General features: G+C 57.4%; 1 protein-coding gene across 1 annotated transcript in view; it reads right to left on the bottom strand.

The window, feature by feature from the left end:
* LOC121283943 (collagen alpha-6(IV) chain-like) overlaps positions 1 to 22436 on the bottom strand; it is a 254424-nt gene that overhangs the window by 101145 nt on the left and 130843 nt on the right. The gene's annotated exons all lie outside the window — the stretch shown is intronic.

The following is a 22436-nucleotide window of genomic DNA, read 5'->3' as shown; positions in this document are numbered from 1 at the left end:
CAGCGCAGTCGTTACCCACAGCACAGTCCTTACACACAGCACAGTCCTTACCCACAGCGCAGTCCTTACCAACAGCACAGTCCTTACCCACAGCGCAGTCCCAGGCAGCAGCACAGTCCTTACACACAGCACAGTCCTTACTCACAGCACAGTCCTTACCCACAGCACAGTCCTTACACACAGCACAGTCCTTACCCACAGCGCAGTCCTTACCCACAGCGCAGTCCTTCCCCACAGCACTGTCCTTCCCCACAGCACAGTCCTTAACCACAGCGCAGTCCTTACACACAGCACAGTCCTTACCCACAGCACAGTCCTTACACACAGCACAGTCCTTACCCACAGCGCAGTCCTTACCCACAGTGCAGTCCTTCCCCACAGCACAGTCCTTACCCACAGCACAGTCCTTACCCACAGTGCAGTCCTTACCCACAGCGCAGTCCTTACCCACAGCACAGTCCTTACCCACAGAGCAGTCCTTACCCACAGCGCAGTCCTTACCCACAGCACAGTCCTTACCCACAGCGCAGTCCTTACCCACAGCGCAGTCGCAGCCAGCAACGCAGTCCCAGCCAGCAGCGCAGTCCCAGCCAGCAGCACAGTCCTGACCCACAGGGCAGTCCTTACCGACAGCGCAGTCCTTACCCACAGCGCAGTCCTTACCCACAGCGCAGTCCCAGCCTGCAGCACAGTCCTTACCCACAGTGCAGTCCTTACCCACAGCACAGTCCTTACCCACAGCGCAGTCCCAGCCAGCAGCACAGTCCTTACCCACAGCGCAGTCCTTACCCACAGCACAGTCCTTACACACAGCGCAGTCCTTACCCACAGCGCAGTCCTTCCCCACAGCACAGTCCTTACCCCCAGCACAGTCCTTACCCACAGCGCAGTCCTTACCCACAGCACAGTCCTTACCCACAAAGCAATCCTTACCCACAGCGCAATCCTTACCCACAGCGCAGTCCTTACCCACAGTACAGTCCTTACCCACAAAGCAGTCCTTACCCACAGCGCAGTCCCAGCCAGCAGCACAGTCCTTACCCACAGCACAGTCCTTACCCACAACGCAGTCCTTACCTGCAGCACAGTCCTTAAACAAAGCGCAGTCCTTACCTGCAGCGCAGTCCTTACCCACAGCACAGTCCCAGCCAGCAGCACAGTCCTTACCCACAGCGCAGTCCTTACCCACAGCGCAGTCCTTACCCACAGCGCAGTCCTTACCCACAGCGCTGTCCTTACCCACAGCGCAGTCCTTACCCACAGCACAGTCCTTACCTACAGCACAGTCCTTACCCACAGCGCAGTCCCAGGCAGCAGCACAGTCCTTACACACAGCACAGTCCTTACCCACAGCGCAGTACTTACCCACAGCGCAGTCCCAGGCAGCAGCACAGTCCTTAACTGCAGCACAGTCCCAGCCAGCAGCGCAGTCCTTACCCACAGCGCAGTCCTTACACACAGTCAGTCCTTACCCACAGCGCAGTCCTTGCCCACAGCGCAGTCCTTACCCACAGCGCAGTCCTTAACCACAGTCAGTCCTTACCCACAGCGCAGTCCTTATCCACAGCACAGTCCTTACCCACAGCGCAGTCCTTACCCACAGCACATTCCTTACCCACAGCGTAGTCCTTACCCACAGCACAGTCCTTACCTGCAGCGCAGTCCTTACCCACAGCGCAGTCCTTACCCACAGTCAGTCCTTACCCACAGCACAGTCCTTACCTGCAGCACAGTCCTTACCCACAGCACAGTCCTTACCCACAACGTAGTCCTTACCCACAGTGCAATCCTTACCCACAGCACAGTCCTTACCCACAGCACAGTCCCAGCCAGCAGCACAGTCCTTACCCACAGCGCAGTCCTTACCAACAGCACAGTCCTTACCCACATCGCAGTCCCAGGCAGCAGCACAGTCCTTACACACAGCACAGTCCTTACTCACAGCACAGTCCTTACCCACAGCGCAGTCCTTACCCACAGCACAGTCCTTACACACAGCACAGTCCTTACACACAGCGCAGTCCTTACCCACAGCGCAGTCCTTCCCCACAGCACAGTCCTTACCCCCAGCACAGTCCTTACCCACAGCGCAGTCCTTACCCACAGCACAGTCCTTACCCACAAAGCAGTCCTTACCCACAGCGCAATCCTTACCCACAGCGCAGTCCTTACCCACAGTACAGTCCTTACCCACAAAGCAGTCCTTACCCACAGCGCAGTCCCAGCCAGCAGCACAGTCCTTACCCACAGCACAGTCCTTACCCACAACGCAGTCCTTACCTGCAGCACAGTCCTTAAACAAAGCGCCGTCCTTACCTGCAGCGCAGTCCTTACCCACAGCACAGTCCCAGCCAGCAGCACTGTCCTTACCCACAGCGCAGTCCTTACCCACAGCGCAGTCCTTACCCACAGAGCAGTCCTTACCCACAGCGCAGGCCTTACCCACAGCACAATCCCAGCCAGCAGAACAGTCCTTACCTGTAGCACAGTCCCAGCCAGCAGCGCAGTCCTTACCCACAGCGCAGTCCTTACCCACAGTCAGTACCTACCCACAGCGCAGTCCTTACCCACAGCGCAGTACTTACCCACAGCGCAGTCCTTACCCACAGTCAGTCCTTACCCACAGCGCAGTCCTTACCCACAGCACAGTCCTTACCCACAGCGCAGTCCTTACCCACAGCACAGTCCTTACCCACAGCGCAGTCCCAGGCAGCAGCACAGTCCTTACCCACAGCGCAGTCCTTACCCACAGCACAGTCCTTACCTGCAGTGCAGTCCTTACCCACAGCACAGTCCGTACCCACAGCGCAGTCCTTACCCACAGCATAGTCCTTCCCCACAGCATAGTCCTTAACCATGGCGCAGTCCTTACCCACAGCACAGTCCCAGGCAGCAGCACAATCCTTACCGGCAGCACTTTCCTTACCCACAGCACAGTCCTTACACACAGCACAGTCCTTACCCACAGCACAGTCCTTACCCACAGCACAGTCCCAGCCAGCAGCACAGTCTTTACCCACAGCGCAGTCGTTACCCACAGCACAGTCCTTACACACAGCACAGTCCTTACCCACAGCGCAGTCCTTACCAACAGCACAGTCCTTACCCACAGCGCAGTCCCAGGCAGCAGCACAGTCCTTACACACAGCACAGTCCTTACTCACAGCACAGTCCTTACCCACAGCACAGTCCTTACACACAGCACAGTCCTTACCCACAGCGCAGTCCTTACCCACAGCGCAGTCCTTCCCCACAGCACTGTCCTTCCCCACAGCACAGTCCTTAACCACAGCGCAGTCCTTACACACAGCACAGTCCTTACCCACAGCACAGTCCTTACACACAGCACAGTCCTTACCCACAGCGCAGTCCTTACCCACAGTGCAGTCCTTCCCCACAGCACAGTCCTTACCCACAGCACAGTCCTTACCCACAGTGCAGTCCTTACCCACAGCGCAGTCCTTACCCACAGCACAGTCCTTACCCACAGAGCAGTCCTTACCCACAGCGCAGTCCTTACCCACAGCACAGTCCTTACCCACAGCGCAGTCCTTACCCACAGCGCAGTCGCAGCCAGCAACGCAGTCCCAGCCAGCAGCGCAGTCCCAGCCAGCAGCACAGTCCTGACCCACAGGGCAGTCCTTACCGACAGCGCAGTCCTTACCCACAGCGCAGTCCTTACCCACAGCGCAGTCCCAGCCTGCAGCACAGTCCTTACCCACAGTGCAGTCCTTACCCACAGCACAGTCCTTACCCACAGCGCAGTCCCAGCCAGCAGCACAGTCCTTACCCACAGCGCAGTCCTTACCCACAGCACAGTCCTTACACACAGCGCAGTCCTTACCCACAGCGCAGTCCTTCCCCACAGCACAGTCCTTACCCCCAGCACAGTCCTTACCCACAGCGCAGTCCTTACCCACAGCACAGTCCTTACCCACAAAGCAATCCTTACCCACAGCGCAATCCTTACCCACAGCGCAGTCCTTACCCACAGTACAGTCCTTACCCACAAAGCAGTCCTTACCCACAGCGCAGTCCCAGCCAGCAGCACAGTCCTTACCCACAGCACAGTCCTTACCCACAACGCAGTCCTTACCTGCAGCACAGTCCTTAAACAAAGCGCAGTCCTTACCTGCAGCGCAGTCCTTACCCACAGCACAGTCCCAGCCAGCAGCACAGTCCTTACCCACAGCGCAGTCCTTACCCACAGCGCAGTCCTTACCCACAGCGCAGTCCTTACCCACAGCGCAGTCCTTACCCACAGCGCTGTCCTTACCCACAGCGCAGTCCTTACCCACAGCACAGTCCTTACCCACAGCACAGTCCTATCTAGCAGCGCAGTCCTTACCCACAGCGTAGTCCCAGACAGCAGCACAGTCCTTACACACAGCACAGTCGTTACTCACAGCACAGTCCTGACCCACAGCGCAGTCCCAGGCAGCAGCACAGTCCTTACCCACAGCGCAGTCCTTACCCACAGTGCAGTCCTTACCCACAGCGCAGTCCTTACCCACAGCGCAGGCCTTACCCACAGCACAATCCCAGCCAGCAGAACAGTCCTTACCTGTAGCACAGTCCCAGCCAGCAGCGCAGTCCTTACCCACAGCGCAGTCCTTACCCACAGTCAGTACCTACCCACAGTGCAGTCCTTACCCACAGCGCAGTACTTACCCACAGCGCAGTCCTTACCCACAGTCAGTCCTTACCCACAGCGCAGTCCTTACCCACAGCACAGTCCTTACACACAGCGCAGTCCTTACCCACAGCACAGTCCTTACCCACAGCGCAGTCCCAGGCAGCAGCACAGTCCTTACCCACAGCGCAGTCCTTACCCACAGCACAGTCCTTACCTGCAGTGCAGTCCTTACCCACAGCACAGTCCGTACCCACAGCGCAGTCCTTACCCACAGCATAGTCCTTCCCCACAGCATAGTCCTTAACCATGGCGCAGTCCTTACCCACAGCGCAGTCCTTACCCACAGCACAGTCCCAGGCAGCAGCACAATCCTTACCGGCAGCACTTTCCTTACCCACAGCACAGTCCTTACACACAGCACAGTCCTTACCCACAGCACAGTCCTTACCCACAGCACAGTCCCAGACAGCAGCACAGTCTTTACCCACAGCGCAGTCGTTACCCACAGCACAGTCCTTACACACAGCACAGTCCTTACCCACAGCGCAGTCCTTACCAACAGCACAGTCCTTACCCACAGCGCAGTCCCAGGCAGCAGCACAGTCCTTACACACAGCACAGTCCTTACTCACAGCACAGTCCTTACCCACAGCACAGTCCTTACACACAGCACAGTCCTTACCCACAGCGCAGTCCTTACCCACAGCGCAGTCCTTCCCCACAGCACAGTCCTTCCCCACAGCACAGTCCTTAACCACAGCGCAGTCCTTACACACAGCACAGTCCTTACCCACAGCACAGTCCTTACACACAGCACAGTCCTTACACACAGCGCAGTCCTTACCCACAGTGCAGTCCTTCCCCACAGCACAGTCCTTACCCACAGCACAGTCCTTACCCACAGCACAGTCCTTACCCACAGCGCAGTCCTTACCCACAGCACAGTCCTTACCCAAAGGGCAGTCCTTACTCAAAGCACAGTCCTTACCTGCAGCACAGTCCATAACCACAGTGCAGTCCTTTCCCAAAGCGCAGTCCCAGGCAGCAGCACAGTCCTTACCCAAAGCGCAGTCCTTACCCACAGCGCAGTCCTTACACACAGCACAGTCCTTACACACAGCGCAGTCCTTACCCACAGCACAGTCCTTACCCACAGCGCAGTCCTTAACCACAGCGCAGTCCTTTCCCAAAGCGCAGTCCCAGGCAGCAGCACAGTCCTTACTCACAGCGCAGTCCTTACCCACAGCGCAGTCCTTACCCACAGCACAGTCCTTACCCACAGCACAGTCCTTACCCACAGCGCAGTCCTTACACACAGCGCAGTCCTTACCCACAGCACAGTCCTTACCCACAGCACAGTCCTTACCAACAGCACAGTCCTTACTCACAGCGCAGTCCTTACCCACAGCGCAGTCCTTACCCACAGCGCATTCCTTACCCACAGCGCAGTCCTTACCCACAGCACAGTCCTTACCCACAGCACAGTCCTAACCCACAGCACAGTCCTATCTAGCAGCGCAGTCCTTACCCACAGCGCAGTCCCAGGCAGCAGCACAGTCCTTACCCACAGCACAGTCGTTACCCACAGCACAGTCCTTACCCACAGCGCAGTCCCAGGCAGCAGCACAGTCCTTACCCACAGCGCAGTCCTTACCCACAGTGCAGTCCTTACCCACAGCGCAGTCCTTACCCACAGCGCAGTCCTTACCAACAGCGCAGACCTTACCCACAGCGCAGGCCATACCCACAGCACAATCCCAGGAGCAGAACAGTCCTTACCTGTAGCACAGTCCCAGCCAGCAGCGCAGTCCTTACCCACAGCGCAGTCCTTACCCACAGTCAGTACTTACCCACAGTCAGTCCTTACCCACAGCGCTTTCCTTACCCACAGCACAATCCTTACCTGCAGCGCAGTCCTTACCCACAGCGCAGTGCTTACCCACAGTCAGTCCTTACCCACAGCGCAATCCTTATCCACAGCGCAGTCCTTACCCACAGCGCAGTCCTTACCCTCAGCGCAGTCCTTACCCACGGTCAGTCCTTACCCACAGCGCAGTCCTTACCCACAGCGCAGTCCTTACCCACAGTCATTTCTTACCTGCAGCACAGTCCTTACCCACAGCACAGTCCTTACCTACACACAGTCTTTACCCACAGCGCAGTCCCAGGCAGCAGCGCAGTCCTTACCCACAGCGCAGTCCTTACCCACAGTCAGTCCTTACCCACAGCACAGTCCTTACCCACAGTGCAGTCCTTACCCACAGCGCAGTACTTACCCACAGCACAGTCCTTACCCACAGCGCAGTCTCAGCCAGCAGCGCAGTCCTTACCCACAGCACAGTCCTTACCCACAGCGCAGTCCTTACCCAAAGCACAGTCCTTACACACAGCACAGTCCTTACCCACAGCACAGTCCTTACACACAGCACAGTCCTTACCCACAGCACAGTCCTTACCCACAGCACAGTCCCAGCCAGCAGCACAGTCCTTACCCACAGCGCTGTCCTTACCCACAGCACAGTCCTTACACACAGCACAGTCCTTACCCACAGCACATTCCTTACCCACAGCGCAGTCCTTACCAACAGCACAGTCCTTACACACAGCACAGTCCTTACCCACAGCACAGTCCTTACCCACAGCGCAGTCCTTACCCACAGCACAGTCCTTACCCACAGCACAGTCCCAGCCAGCAGCACAGTCCTTACCCACAGCGCTGTCCTTACCCACAGCACAGTCCTTACACACAGCACAGTCCTTACCCACAGCACAGTCCTTACCCACAGCGCAGTCCTTACCAACAGCACAGTCCTTACCCACATCGCAGTCCCAGGCAGCAGCACAGTCCTTACACACAGCACAGTCCTTACTCACAGCACAGTCCTTACCCACAGCGCAGTCCTTACCCACAGCACAGTCCTTACACACAGCACAGTCCTTACACACAGCGCAGTCCTTACCCACAGCGCAGTCCTTCCCCACAGCACAGTCCTTACCCCCAGCACAGTCCTTACCCACAGCGCAGTCCTTACCCACAGCGCAGTCCTTACCCACAAAGCAGTCCTTACCCACAGCGCAATCCTTACCCACAGCGCAGTCCTTACCCACAGTGCAGTCCTTACCCACAAAGCAGTCCTTACCCACAGCGCAGTCCCAGCCAGCAGCACAGTCCTTACCCACAGCACATTCCTTACCCACAACGTAGTCCTTACCCACAGTGCAATCCTTACCCACAGCACAGTCCTTACCCACAGTCAGTCCTTACCTGCATCACAGTCCTTATCCACAGCGCAGTCCTTACCCACAGTGCAGTCCTTACCCACAGCGCAGTCCTTACCCACAGTCAGTCCTTACCCACAGCGCAGTCCTTACACACAGCACAGTCCTTACCCACAGCGCAGTCCTTACCCACAGTCAGTCCTTACCTGCAGCACAGTCCTTACCCACAGCACAGTCCTTACCTACAGCACAGTCTTTACCCACAGCGCAGTCCCAGGCAGCAGCGCAGTCCTTACCCACAGCGCAGTCCTTACCCACAGCACAGTCCTTACCCACAGCGCAGTCCTTACCCACAGCACTGTCCTTACCCACAGCGCAGTCCTTACCCAAAGCACAGTCCTTACCCACAGCGCAGTCCTTTCCCACAGCGCAGTCCTTACCCACAGCACAGTCCTTACCTGCAGCGCAGTCCTTACCCACAGCACAGTCATTACCCACAGCGCAGTCCTTACCCACAGTCAGTCCTTACCTGCAGCACAGTCCTTACCCACAGCGCAGTCCTTACCCACAGCGCAGTTCTTACCCACAGTCAGTCCTTACCCACAGCGCAGTCCTTACACACAGCACAGTCCTTACCCACAGTACAGTCCTTACCCACAGCACAGTCCTTACCCACAGCGCAGTCCTTACCCACAGCACAGTCCTTACCCACAGCGCAGTCCTTACCCACAACACAGTCCTTACCCACAGCACAGTCCTTACCCACAGCATAGTCCTTACCCACAGCGCAGTCCTTACCCACAGCGCAGTCCCAGCCAGCAGCACAGTCCTTACCCACAGCGCAGTCCTTACACACAGCGCAGTCCTTGCCACAGCACAGTCCTTACCCACAGCACAGTCTTACCCACAGCGCAGTCCTTACCCACAGCACAGTCCTTACCCACAGCACAGTCCTTACCTACAGCACAGTCCTTACCCACAGCGCAGTCCCAGGCAGCAGCACAGTCCTTACACACAGCACAGTCCTTACCCACAGCGCAGTACTTACCAACAGCGCAGTCCCAGGCAGCAGCACAGTCCTTACCTGCAGCACAGTCCCAGCCAGCAGCGCAGTCCTTACCCACAGCGCAGTCCTTACACACAGTCAGTCCTTACCCACAGCGCAGTCCTTGCCCACAGCGCAGTCCTTACCCACAGCGCAGTCCTTAACCACAGTCAGTCCTTACCCACAGCGCAGTCCTTATCCACAGCACAGTCCTTACCCACAGCGCAGTCCTTACCCACAGCACAGTCCTTACCCACAGCGTAGTCCTTACCCACAGCACAGTCCTTACCAGCAGCGCAGTCCTTACCCACAGCGCAGTCCTTACCCACAGTCAGTCCTTACCCACAGCACAGTCCTTACCTGCAGCACAGTCCTTACCCACAGCACAGTCCTTACCCACAACGTAGTCCTTACCCACAGTGCAATCCTTACCCACAGCACAGTCCTTACCCACAGCACAGTCCCAGCCAGCAGCACAGTCCTTACCCACAGCGCTGTCCTTACCCACAGCACAGTCCTTACACACAGCACAGTCCTTACCCACAGCACAGTCCTTACCCACAGCGCAGTCCTTACCAACAGCACAGTCCTTACACACAGCACAGTCCTTACCCACAGCACAGTCCTTACCCACAGCGCAGTCCTTACACACAGCACAGTCCTTACCCACAGCACAGTCCCAGCCAGCAGCACAGTCCTTACCCACAGCGCTGTCCTTACCCACAGCACAGTCCTTACACACAGCACAGTCCTTACCCACAGCACAGTCCTTACCCACAGCGCAGTCCTTACCAACAGCACAGTCCTTACCCAAATCGCAGTCCCAGGCAGCAGCACAGTCCTTACACACAGCACAGTCCTTACTCACAGCACAGTCCTTACCCACAGCGCAGTCCTTACCCACAGCACATTCCTTACACACAGCACAGTCCTTACACACAGCGCAGTCCTTACCCACAGCGCAGTCCTTCCCCACAGCACAGTCCTTACCCCGAGCACAGTCCTTACCCACAGCGCAGTCCTTACCCACAGCGCAGTCCTTACCCACAAAGCAGTCCTTACCCACAGCGCAATCCTTACCCACAGCGCAGTCCTTACCCACAGTGCAGTCCTTACCCACAAAGCAGTCCTTACCCACAGCGCAGTCCCAGCCAGCAGCACAGTCCTTACCCACAGCACAGTCCTTCCCCACAACGCAGTGCTTACCTGCAGCACAGTCCTTAAACAAAGCGCAGTCCTGAACTGCAGCGCAGTCCTTACCCACAGCAGTCCCAGCCAGCAGCACAGTCCTTACCCACAGCGCAGTCCTTACCCACAGCGCAGTCCTTACCCACAGAGCAGTCCTTACCCGCAGAACAGTCCTTACCCACAGCGCAGTCCTTACCCACAGCGCAGTCCTTACCCACAGCGCAGTCCTTACCTGCAGCACAGTCCTTACCCACAGCGCAGTCCTTACCCACAGCGCAGTCCTTACCCACAGCGCTGTCCTATCTAGCAGCGCAGTCCTTACCCACAGTGCAGTCCTTACCCACAGCGCAGTCCTTACCCACAGCGCAGTCCTTACCCACAGTCAGTCCTTACCCACAGTGCAATCCTTACCCACAGCACAGTCCTTACCCACAGCACAGTCCTTACCTGCAGCACAGTCCTTACCCACAGCACAGTCCTTACCCACAGCGCAGTCCTTACCCACAGCGCAGTCCTTACCTGCAGCACAGTCCTTACCCACAGCGCAGTCCTTACCCACAGCGCAGTCCTTACCCACAGCGCTGTCCTATCTAGCAGCGCAGTCCTTACCCACAGCGCAGTCCTTACCCACAGCGCAGTCCTTACCCCCAGCGCAGTCCTTACCCACAGTCAGTCCTTACCCACAGTGCAATCCTTACCCACAGCACAGTCCTTACCCACAGCACAGTCCTTACCTGCAGCACAGTCCTTACCCACAGCACAGTCCTTACCCACAACGAAGTCCTTACCCACAGTGCAATCCTTACCCACAGCACAGTCCTAACCCACAGTCAGTCCTTACCTGCATCACAGTCCTTATCCACAGCGCAGTCCTTACCCACAGTGCAGTCCTTACCCACAGCGCAGTCCTTACCCACAGTCAGTCCTTACCCACAGCGCAGTCCTTACACACAGCACAGTCCTTACCCACAGCGCAGTCCTTACCCACAGTCAGTCCTTACCTGCAGCACAGTCCTTACCCACAGCACAGTCCTTACCTACAGCACAGTCTTTACCCACAGCGCAGTCCCAGGCAGCAGCGCAGTCCTTACCCACAGCGCAGTCCTTACCCACAGTCAGTCCTTACCCACAGCACAGTCCTTACCCACAGCACTGTCCTTACCCACAGCGCAGTCCTTTCCCACAGCGCAGTCCTTACCCACAGCACAGTCCTTACCCAAAGCACAGTCCTTACCCACAGCGCAGTCCTTTCCCACAGCGCAGTCCTTACCCACAGCACAGTCCTTACCTGCAGCGCAGTCCTTACCCACAGCACAGTCCTTACCCACAGCCCAGTCCTTACCCACAGCACAGTCTTTACACACAGCGCAGTCCTTACCCACAGCGCAGTCATTACCCACAGCGCAGTCCTTACCCACAGCACTGTCCCAGGCAGCAGCACAATCCTTACCGGCAGCACAGTCCTTACACACAGCACAGTCCTTACCCACAGCACAGTCCTTACACACAGCACAGTCCTTACCCACAGCACAGTCCTTACACACAGCACAGTCCTTACCCACAGCACAGTCCTTACCCACAGCACAGTCCCAGCCAGCAGCACAGTCCTTACCCACAGCGCTGTCCTTACCCACAGTCAGTCCTTACCTGCAGCACAGTCCTTAACCACAGCGCAGTCCTTACCCACAGCGCAGTTCTTACCCACAGTCAGTCCTTACCCACAGCGCAGTCCTTACACACAGCACAGTCCTTACCCACAGCGCAGTCCTTACCCACAGCACAGTCCTTACCCACAGCGCAGTCCTTACCCACAGCACAGTCCTTACCCACAGCGCAGTCCTTACCCACAACACAGTCCTTACCCACAGCACAGTCCTTACCCACAGCATAGTCCTTACCCACAGCGCAGTCCTTACCCACAGCGCAGTCCCAGCCAGCAGCACAGTCCTTACCCACAGCGCAGTCCTACACACAGCGCAGTCCTTGCCACAGCACAGTCCTTACCCACAGCGCAGTCTTACCCACAGCGCAGTCCTTACACACAGCACAGTCCTTACACACAGCGCAGTCCTTACCCACAGCGCAGTCCTTCCCCACAGCACAGTCCTTACCCCCAGCACAGTCCTTACCCACAGCGCAGTCCTTACCCACAGCGCAGTCCTTACCCACAAAGCAGTCCTTACCCACAGCGCAATCCTTACCCACAGCGCAGTCCTTACCCACAGTGCAGTCCTTACCCACAAAGCAGTCCTTACCCACAGCGCAGTCCCAGCCAGCAGCACAGTCCTTACCCACAGCACAGTCCTTCCCCACAACGCAGTCCTTACCTGCAGCACAGTCCTTAAACAAAGCGCAGTCCTTAACTGCAGCGCAGTCCTTACCCACAGCAGTCCCAGCCAGCAGCACTGTCCTTACCCACAGCGCAGTCCTTACCCACAGCGCAGTCCTTACCCACAGAGCAGTCCTTACCCGCAGAACAGTCCTTACCCACAGCGCAGTCCTTACCCACAGCGCAGTCCTTACCCACAGCGCAGTCCTTACCTGCAGCACAGTCCTTACCCACAGCGCAGTCCTTACCCACAGCGCAGTCCTTACCCACAGCGCTGTCCTATCTAGCAGCGCAGTCCTTACCCACAGTGCAGTCCTTACCCACAGCGCAGTCCTTACCCACAGCGCAGTCCTTACCCACAGTCAGTCCTTACCCACAGTGCAATCCTTACCCACAGCACAGTCCTTACCCACAGCACAGTCCTTACCTGCAGCACAGTCCTTACCCACAGCACAGTCCTTACCCACAGCGCAGTCCTTACCCACAGCGCAGTCCTTACCTGCAGCACAGTCCTTACCCACAGCGCAGTCCTTACCCACAGCGCAGTCCTTACCCACAGCGCTGTCCTATCTAGCAGCGCAGTCCTTACCCACAGCGCAGTCCTTACCCACAGCGCAGTCCTTACCCCCAGCGCAGTCCTTACCCACAGTCAGTCCTTACCCACAGTGCAATCCTTACCCACAGCACAGTCCTTACCCACAGCACAGTCCTTACCTGCAGCACAGTCCTTACCCACAGCACAGTCCTTACCCACAACGTAGTCCTTACCCACAGTGCAATCCTTACCCACAGCACAGTCCTTACCCACAGTCAGTCCTTACCTGCATCACAGTCCTTATCCACAGCGCAGTCCTTACCCACAGTGCAGTCCTTACCCACAGCGCAGTCCTTACCCACAGTCAGTCCTTACCCACAGCGCAGTCCTTACACACAGCACAGTCCTTACCCACAGCGCAGTCCTTACCCACAGTCAGTCCTTACCTGCAGCACAGTCCTTACCCACAGCACAGTCCTTACCTACAGCACAGTCATTACCCACAGCGCAGTCCCAGGCAGCAGCGCAGTCCTTACCCACAGCGCAGTCCTTACCCACAGTCAGTCCTTACCCACAGCGCAGTCCTTACCCACAGCACTGTCCTTACCCACAGCGCAGTCCTTACCCAAAGCACAGTCCTTACCCACAGCGCAGTCCTTTCCCACAGCGCAGTCCTTACCCACAGCACAGTCCTTACCTGCAGCGCAGTCCTTACCCACAGCACAGTCCTTACCCACAGCGCAGTCCTTACCCACAGCACAGTCTTTACACACAGCGCAGTCCTTACCCACCGCGCAGTCATTACCCACAGCGCAGTCCTTACCCACAGCACAGTCCCAGGCAGCAGCACAATCCTTACCGGCAGCACAGTCCTTACACACAGCACAGTCCTTACCCACAGCACAGTCCTTACACACAGCACAGTCCTTACCCACAGCACAGTCCTTACACACAGCACAGTCCTTACCCACAGCACAGTCCTTACCCACAGCACAGTCCCAGCCAGCAGCACAGTCCTTACCCACAGCGCTGTCCTTACCCACAGTCAGTCCTTACCTGCAGCACAGTCCTTACCCACAGCGCAGTCCTTACCCACAGCGCAGTTCTTACCCACAGTCAGTCCTTACCCACAGCGCAGTCCTTGCACACAGCACAGTCCTTACCCACAGCGCAGTCCTTACCCACAGCACAGTCCTTACCCACAGCGCAGTCCTTACCCACAGCACAGTCCTTACCCACAGCGCAGTCCTTACCCACAACACAGTCCTTACCCACAGCACAGTCCTTACCCACAGCATAGTCCTTACCCACAGCGCAGTCCTTACCCACAGCGCAGTCCCAGCCAGCAGCACAGTCCTTACCCACAGCGCAGTCCTACACACAGCGCAGTCCTTGCCACAGCACAGTCCTTACCCACAGCGCAGTCTTACCCACAGCGCAGTCCTTACCCACAGCACAGTCCTTACCCACAGCACAGTCCTTACCTACAGCACAGTCCTTACCCACAGCGCAGTCCCAGGCAGCAGCACAGTCCTTACACACAGCACAGTCCTTACCCACAGCGCAGTACTTACCCACAGCGCAGTCCCAGGCAGCAGCACAGTCCTTACCTGCAGCACAGTCCCAGCCAGCAGCGCAGTCCTTACCCACAGCGCAGTCCTTACACACAGTCAGTCCTTACCCACAGCGCAGTCCTTGCCCACAGCGCAGTCCTTACCCACAGCGCAGTCCTTAACCACAGTCAGTCCTTACCCACAGCGCAGTCCTTATCCACAGCACAGTCCTTACCCACAGCGCAGTCCTTACCCACATCGCAGTCCTTAACCACAGTCAGTCCTTACCCACAGCGCAGTCCTTATCCACAGCACAGTCCTTACCCACAGCGCAGTCCTTACCCACAGCACAGTCCTTACCCACAGCGTAGTCCTTACCCACAGCACAGTCCTTACCTGCAGCGCAGTCCTTACCCACAGCGCAGTCCTTACCCACAGTCAGTCCTTACCCACAGCACAGTCCTTACCTGCAGCACAGTCCTTACCCACAGCACAGTCCTTACCCACAACGTAGTCCTTACCCACAGTGCAATCCTTACCCACAGCACAGTCCTTACCCACAGCACAGTCCTTACCTGCAGCACAGTCCTTACCCACAGCGCAGTCCTTACCCACAGTCAGTCCTTACCTGCATCACAGTCCTTATCCACAGCGCAGTCCTTACCCACAGCGCAGTCCTTACCCACGGCGCAGTCCTTACCCACAGTCAGTCCTTACCCACAGCGCAGTCCTTACGCACAGCACAGTCCTTACCCACAGCGCAGTCCTTACCCACAGTCAGTCCTTACCTGCAGCACAGTCCTTACCCACAGCACAGTCCTTACCTACAGCACTGTCTTTACCCACAGCGCAGTCCCAGGCAGCAGCGCAGTCCTTACCCACAGCGCAGTCCTTACCCACAGTCAGTCCTTACCCACAGCGCAGTCCTTACCCACAGCACAGTCCTTACCCACAGCGCAGTCCTTACCCAAAGCACAGTCCTTACCCACAGCGCAGTCCTTTCCCACAGCGCAGTCCTTACCCACAGCACAGTCCTTACCTGCAGCGCAGTCCTTACCCACAGCGCAGTCCTTACCCACAGCACAGTCCTTACCTGCAGCGCAGTCCTTACCCACAGCGCAGTCCTTACCCACAGCGCAGTCATTACCCACAGCGCAGTCCTTACCCACAGCACAGTCCCAGGCAGCAGCACAATCCTTACCGGCAGCACAGTCCTTACACACAGCACAGTCCTTACCCACAGCACAGTCCTTACACACAGCACAGTCCTTACCCACAGCACAGTCCTTACACACAGCACAGTCCTTACCCACAGCACAGTCCTTACCCACAGCACAGTCCCAGCCAGCAGCACAGTCCTTACCCACCGCGCTGTCCTTACCCACAGTCAGTCCTTACCTGCAGCACAGTCCTTACCCACAGCGCAGTCCTTACCCACAGCGCAGTTCTTACCCACAGTCAGTCCTTACCCACAGCGCAGTCCTTACACACAACACAGTCCTTACCCACAGCGCAGTCATTACCCGCAGCACAGTCCTTACCCACGGCGCAGTCCTTACCCACAGCACAGTCCTTACCCACAGCGCAGTCCTTACCCACAACACAGTCCTTACTCACAGCACAGTCCTTACCCACAGCATAGTCCTTGCCCACAGCGCAGTCCTTACCCACAGCGCAGTCCCAGACAGCAGCACAGTCCTTACCCACAGCGCAGTCCTTACACACAGCGCAGTCCTTGCCACAGCACAGTCCTTACCCACAGCACAGTCTTACCCACAGCGCAGTCCTTACCCACAGCACAGTCCTTACCCACAGCACAGTCCTTACCTACAGCACAGTCCTTACCCACAGCGCAGTCCCAGGCAGCAGCACAGTCCTTACACACAGCACAGTCCTTACCCACAGCGCAGTACTTACCCACAGCGCAGTCCCAGGCAGCAGCACAGTCCTTACCTGCAGCACAGTCCCAGCCAGCAGCGCAGTCCTTACCCACAGCGCAGTCCTTACACACAGTCAGTCCTTACCCACAGCGCAGTCCTTGCCCACAGCGCAGTCCTTACCCACAGCGCAGTCCTTAACCACAGTCAGTCCTTACCCACAGCGCAGTCCTTATCCACAGCACAGTCCTTACCCACAGCGCAGTCCTTACCCACAGCACAGTCCTTACCCACAGCGTAGTCCTTACCCACAGCACAGTCCTTACCTGCAGCGCAGTCCTTACCCACAGCGCAGTCCTTACCCACAGTCAGTCCTTACCCACAGCGCAATCCTTACCCACAGCACAGTCCTTACCCACAGCACAGTCTTTACCTGCAGCACAGTCCTTACCCACAGCGCAGTCCTTACCCACAGTCAGTCCTTACCTGCAGCACAGTCCTTATCCACAGCGCAGTCCTTACCCACAGCGCAGTCCTTAACCACAGCGCAGTCCTTAGCTACAGCACAGTCCTTACCCACAGCGCAGTCCCAGGCAGCAGCACAGTCCTTACACACAGCACAGGCCTTACCCACAGCGCAGTACTTTCCCACAGCGCAGTCCCAGGCAGCAGCACAGTCCTTACCTGCAGCACAGTCCCAGCCAGCAGCGCAGTCCTTACCCACAGCGCAGTCCTTACACACAGTCAGTCCTTACCCACAGCGCAGTCCTTGCCCACAGCGCAGTCCTTACCCACAGCGCAGTCCTTAACCACAGTCAGTCCTTACCCACAGCGCAGTCCTTATCCACAGCACAGTCCTTACCCACAGCGCAGTCCTTACCCACAGCACAGTCCTTACCCACAGCGTAGTCCTTACCCACAGCACAGTCCTTACCTGCAGCGCAGTCCTTACCCACAGTGCAGTCCTTACCCACAGTCAGTCCTTACCCACAGCGCAATCCTTACCCACAGCACAGTCCTTACCCACAGCACAGTCCTTACCTGCAGCACAGTCCTTACCCACAGCGCAGTCCTTACCCACAGTCAGTCCTGACCTGTAGCACAGTCCTTATCCACAGCGCAGTCCTTACCCACAGCGCAGTCCTTACCCACAGCGCAGTCCTTACCCACAGTCAGTCCTTACCCACAGCGCAGTCCTTACACACAGCACAGTCCTTACCCACAGCGCAGTCCTTACCCATAGTCAGTCCTTACCTGCAGCACAGTCGTTACACACAGCACAGTCCTTACCTACAGCACAGTCTTTACCCACAGCGCAGTCCCAGGCAGCAGCGCAGTCCTTACCCACAGCGCAGTCCTTACCCACATTCAGTCCTTACCCACAGCGCAGTCCTTACCCACAGCACAGTCCTTACCCACAGCGCAGTCCTTACCCAAAGCACAGTCCTTACCTGCAGCACAGTCTTTACCCACAGCGCAGTCCTTACCCACAGCACAGTCCTTACCCACAGCGCAGTCCCAGGCAGCAGCACAGTCCTTACCCACAGCGCAGTCCTTACCCACAGCACAGTCCTTACCTGCAGCGCAGTCCTTACCCACAGCACAGTCCTTACCCACAGCGCAGTCCTTACCCACAGCACAGTCTTTACACACAGCGCAGTCCTTACCCACAGCGCAGTCATTACCCACAGCGCAGTCCTTACCCACAGCACAGTCCCAGGCAGCAGCACAATCCTTACCGGCAGCACAGTCCTTACACACAGCACAGTCCTTACCCACAGCACAGTCCTTACACACAGCACAGTCCTTACCCACAGCACAGTCCTTACACACAGCACAGTCCTTACCCACAGCACAGTCCTTACCCACAGCACAGTCCCAGCCAGCAGCACAGTCCTTACCCACAGCGCTGTCCTTACCCACAGCACAGTCCTTACACACAGCACAGTCCTTACCCACAGCACAGTCCTTACCCACAGTGCAGTCCTTACCAACAGCACAGTCCTTACCCACAGCGCAGTCCTTACCCACAGCACAGTCCTTACCCACAGCACAGTCCTTACACACAGCACAGTCCTTACCCACAGCGCAGTCCCAGGCAGCAGCACAGTCCTTACACACAGCACAGTCCTTACTCACAGCACAGTCCTTACCCACAGCGCAGTCCTTACCCACAGCACAGTCCTTACACACAGCACAGTCCTTACCCACAGCGCAGTCCTTACCCACAGCGCAGTCCTTCCCCACAGCACAGTCCTTACCCAGAGCGCAGTCCTTACCCACAGCGCAGTCCTTACCCACAAAGCAGTCCTTACCCACAGCGCAATCCTTACCCACAGCGCAGTCCTTACCCACAGTGCAGTCCGTACCCACAAAGCAGTCCTTACCCACAGCGCAGTCCCAGCCAGCAGCACAGTCCTTACCCACAGCGCAGTCCTTACCCACAACGCAGTCCTTACCCACAGCACAGTCCCAGGCAGCAGCACAATCCTTACCGGCAGCACAGTCCTTACACACAGCACAGTCCTTACCCACAGCACAGTCCTTACACACAGCACAGTCCTTACCCACAGCACAGTCCTTACACACAGCACAGTCCTTACCCACAGCACAGTCCTTACCCACAGCACAGTCCCAGCCAGCAGCACAGTCCTTACCCACAGCGCTGTCCTTACCCACAGCACAGTCCTTACACACAGCACAGTCCTTACCCACAGCACAGTCCTTACCCACAGTGCAGTCCTTACCAACAGCACAGTCCTTACCCACAGCGCAGTCCTTACCCACAGCACAGTCCTTACCCACAGCACAGTCCTTACACACAGCACAGTCCTTACCCACAGCGCAGTCCCAGGCAGCAGCACAGTCCTTACACACAGCACAGTCCTTACTCACAGCACAGTCCTTACCCACAGCGCAGTCCTTACCCACAGCACAGTCCTTACACACAGCACAGTCCTTACCCACAGCGCAGTCCTTACCCACAGCGCAGTCCTTCCCCACAGCACAGTCCTTACCCAGAGCGCAGTCCTTACCCACAGCGCAGTCCTTACCCACAAAGCAGTCCTTACCCACAGCGCAATCCTTACCCACAGCGCAGTCCTTACCCACAGTGCAGTCCGTACCCACAAAGCAGTCCTTACCCACAGCGCAGTCCCAGCCAGCAGCACAGTCCTTACCCACAGCGCAGTCCTTACCCACAACGCAGTCCTTACCTGCAGCACAGTCCTTACCCAAAGAGCAGTCCTTACCTGCAGCGCAGTCCTTACCCACAGCACAGTCCCAGCCAGCAGCACAGTCCTTACCCACAGCGCAGTCCTTACCCACAGCGCAGTCCTTACCCGCAGCGCTGTCCTTACCCGCAGCACAGTCCTTACCCACAGCGCAGTCCTTACCCACAGCGCAGTCCTTACCCACAGCGCAGTCCTTACCTGCAGCACAGTCCTTACCCACAGCGCAGTCCTTACCCACAGCGCAGTCCTTACCCACAGCACAGTCCTTTCCCACAGCACAGTCCTTACCCACAGCACATTCCTTAACCACAGCGCAGTCCTTACCCACAGCGCAGTCCTTACCCACAGCGCAGTCCTTACCCACAGCACAGTCCTTACCTGCAGCACAGTCCCAGCCAGCTGCACAGTCCTTACCCACAGCACAGTCCTTACCCACAGCACATTCCTTACCCACAGCGCAGTCCTTACCTGCAATGCAGTCCTTACCTACAGCACTGTCCTTACCCACAGCGCAGTCCTTACCTGCAGCACAGTCCTTACCCACAGCGCAGTCCTTACCCAGAGCGCAGTCCTTACCTGCAGTGCAGTCCTTACCCACAGCGCAGTCCTTACCCACAGCGCAGTCCTTACCTTCAGCGCAGTCCTTACCCACAGCGCAGTCCTTACCTGCAGCACAGTCCTTACCCACAGCACAGTCCTTACCCACAGCACAGTCCTTACCCACAGCGCAGTCCTTACCCACAGCACAGTCCTTACCCACAGCGCAGTGCTTACCTGCAGCGCAGTCCTTACCCACAGCGCAGTCCCAGCCAGCAGCACAGTCCTTACCCACAGCGCAGTCGTTACCCACAGCGCAGTCCTTACCCACAGCACAGTCCTTACCTGCAGCGCAGTCCTTACCCACAGCGCAGTCCCAGCCAGCAGCACAGTCCTTACCCACAGCGCAGTCCTTACCTGCAGCGCAGTCCTTACCTGCAGCCCAGTCCTTACCCACAGCGCAGTCCTTACCCACAGCACAGTCCTTACCCACAGCGCAGTCCTTACCTGCATCACAGTCCTTACCTGCAGCACAGTGCTTACCCACAGCGCAGTCCTTACCCACAGCGCAGTCCTTACCCACAGCACAGTCCTTACCTGCAGCGCAGTCCTATCTAGCAGCCCAGTCCTTACCCACAGCACAGTCCTTACCCACAGCGCTGTCCTTACCTACAGCGCTGTCCTTACCCACAGCGCAGTCCTTACCCACAGCACAGTCCTTACCCACAGCGCAGTCCTTACCTACATCGCAGTCCTTACCCACAGCGCATTCCTTACCTGCAGCGCAGTCCTATCTAGCAGCGCAGTCTTTACCTGCAGCGCAGTCCTATCTAGCAGCGCTGTTTTTTCCTGCAGCGCAGTCCTATCTAGCAGCGCAGTCCTTACCTGCAGCGCTGTCCTTACCTGCAACGCAGTCCTATCTAGCAGCGCAGTCCTATCTAGTAGCGCAGTCCTTAACTGTGGGGCAGTCCTATCCAGCAGCGCAGTCCTTACCTGCAGCGCAGTCCTATCTAGCACCACAGTCCTTAACTGCAGGGCAGTCCTTACCTGCAGCGCAGTCCTATCTAGCAGCGCAGTCCTTACCTGCAGCACATTCCTATCTAGCAGCGCAGTCCTTTCCTGCAGCGCAGTCCTATCTAGCAGCCCAGTCCTTACCCACAGCACAGTCCTTACCCACAGCGCTGTCCTTACCTACAGCGCTGTCCTTACCCACAGCGCAGTCCTTTCCCACAGCGCTGTCCTTACCTACAGCGCTGTCCTTACCCACAGCGCAGTCCTTACCTACATCGCAGTCCTTACCCACAGCGCAGTCCTTACCCACAGTGCAGTCCTATCTAGCAGCGCAGTCCTTACCTGCAGCGCAGTCCTATCTAGCAGCGCAGTCCTTACCTGCAGCGCAGTCCTATCTAGCAGCGCAGTCCTTTCCTGCAACGCAGTCCTATCTAGCAGCGCAGTCCTTACCTGCAGCTCTGTCCTTACCTGCAGCGCAGTCCTATCTAGCAGCGCAGTCCTTACCTGCAGCGCAGTCCTATCTAGTAGCGCAGTCCTTAACTGCAGGGCAGTCCTATCCAGCAGCGCAGTCCTTAACTGCAGCGCAGTCCTTACCCACAGCGCTGTCCTTACCCACAGCACAGTCCTTACCTACAGCGCTGTCCTTACCCACAGCGCTGTCCTTACCCACAGCACAGTCCTTACCTACAGCGCTGTCCTTACCCACAGCACAGTCCTTACCCACAGCACAGTCCTTACCCACAGCACAGTCCTTACCCACAGCGCAGTCCCAGCCAGCAGCACAGTCCTTACCCACAGCGCAGTCCTTTCCCACAGCGCAGTCCCAGGCAGCAGCACAGTCCTTACCCACAGCGCAGTCCTTACCCACAGCACAGTCCTTACCCACAGCGCAGTCCTTACCCACAGCGCAGTCCTTACCCACAGCGCAGTCCTTACCCACAGCACAGTCCTTACCCACAGCGCAGTCCTTACCCACAGCGCAGTCCTTACCCACAGCACAGTCCTTACCCACAGCGCAGTCCCAGCCAGCAGCACAGTCCTTACCCACAGCACAGTCCTTACCCACAGCGCAGTCCCAGCCAACAGCACAGTCCTTACCTGCAGCACAGTCCTTACCCACAACGCAGTCCTTACCCACAGCGCAGTCCTTACCCACAAAGCAGTCCTTACCCACAGCGCAGTCCTTACCCACCGCGCAGTCCCAGCCAGCAGCACAGTCCTTACCCACAGCGCAGTCCTTACCCACAAAGCAGTCCTTACCCACAGCGCAGTC

The sequence above is a fragment of the Carcharodon carcharias genome, chromosome 11, assembly GCF_017639515.1.
Source record: "Carcharodon carcharias isolate sCarCar2 chromosome 11, sCarCar2.pri, whole genome shotgun sequence".
In the NCBI taxonomy this organism is placed as follows: Eukaryota; Metazoa; Chordata; class Chondrichthyes; order Lamniformes; family Lamnidae; genus Carcharodon; species Carcharodon carcharias.
This window is presented reverse-complemented; position numbering and strand designations above follow the sequence as displayed.